The sequence below is a fragment of the Ursus maritimus genome, assembly GCF_017311325.1.
Source record: "Ursus maritimus isolate PB19 chromosome X unlocalized genomic scaffold, ASM1731132v1 scaffold_X1, whole genome shotgun sequence".
Lineage (NCBI taxonomy): Eukaryota > Metazoa > Chordata > Mammalia > Carnivora > Ursidae > Ursus > Ursus maritimus.
This window is the reverse complement of record NW_024423319.1, coordinates 88,877,692-88,878,675: the sequence shown is the minus strand read 5'-3', so window position 1 is coordinate 88,878,675 and position 984 is coordinate 88,877,692. Positions and strand designations below refer to the sequence as shown.

Below are 984 nucleotides of genomic sequence, written 5' to 3'. Positions count from 1 at the left end.
CCAGCTGTCTCAGTAACTCCTCGGTCGCCTTTCCTTCCCAGGGATGGACAACAGCCACCAGCAAGTAACAGGCGACAAGCCGGACGTTTCTTCTGAATCTCCCGAATCAATCGGACTTTCTTTTCTTCAGAAAAGCCAACAGCGACTACACTGGTTCACGTTCATTTGAGCCTGGCTGTGAATGGTGGCCCGCCTCGGGAAGGGCGAGGAAATGCGCGCCGGGGTGCATGGGGCCAGCACACCCCGGCCACGGTCACTGCCAGGCTTTGATCCCACTCCCGATGCCTCCTGATGCACCCTGCCGAGAGTGCCCGGGGGCCGGGAGACCTGGTCCGGGGCTGGAGGCCGGAGCCCCTCTAGCAGCTCTGTGGCCCCAGGTAGCTGGGAGGCCCCCAGGAGGGGCCCTGCGTTCGACAGAGGGAGGGGGAGCTCTGAGGCAGGTTCGGTCACCTTCCCTGCATAATCACCTGGAGCAGCGCGAGCTCCCGGGCCACACAGACACATCGCCAAGCTGGCGCCACGCCCGAGGACTGGATTCTGGTACGGGGTTACTCGTCAGCTCTCCCCATGAGGACATGGACTCCCCTCCATAGAACAAAACCCCAGCATCCGCAGGCGCACGCTTCACGAGGGAGCGACGTGTCACTGATTTGTCTGCACCAAGGGGTAACACCTTGCTGTCCTTCACATGAGCACCTAACGTGTCTGTTATCTGCACAGTTTGCTTTCTAGGTGGCTTTTCCATCGTTTGCTTTGCCCTATTCCTCTTCCTCCCTCTTTTGCCTGGTTTACTGTGGTAGCAATTAGAATGATCGCTCTGCCTCTGTACTAAAGCTTGCTGCTAGAATGACCGATCTTTTGGCGAGGCAAATCCCCCTGTATTGCTGCTCTGCTCTAAACCCGTCCGCGGCTCCCTCTTGGCCTGCGGATTAAATGTCCACTCGTTAGCATAAGTGCCGGCTCCCTCCCTCCTGCGCTGGCCCG

General features: G+C 59.1%; 1 protein-coding gene across 2 annotated transcripts in view; it reads right to left on the bottom strand.

The window, feature by feature from the left end:
* CASK (calcium/calmodulin dependent serine protein kinase) overlaps positions 1-984 on the bottom strand; it is a 352,166-nt gene that overhangs the window by 5,883 nt on the left and 345,299 nt on the right. The gene's annotated exons all lie outside the window — the stretch shown is intronic.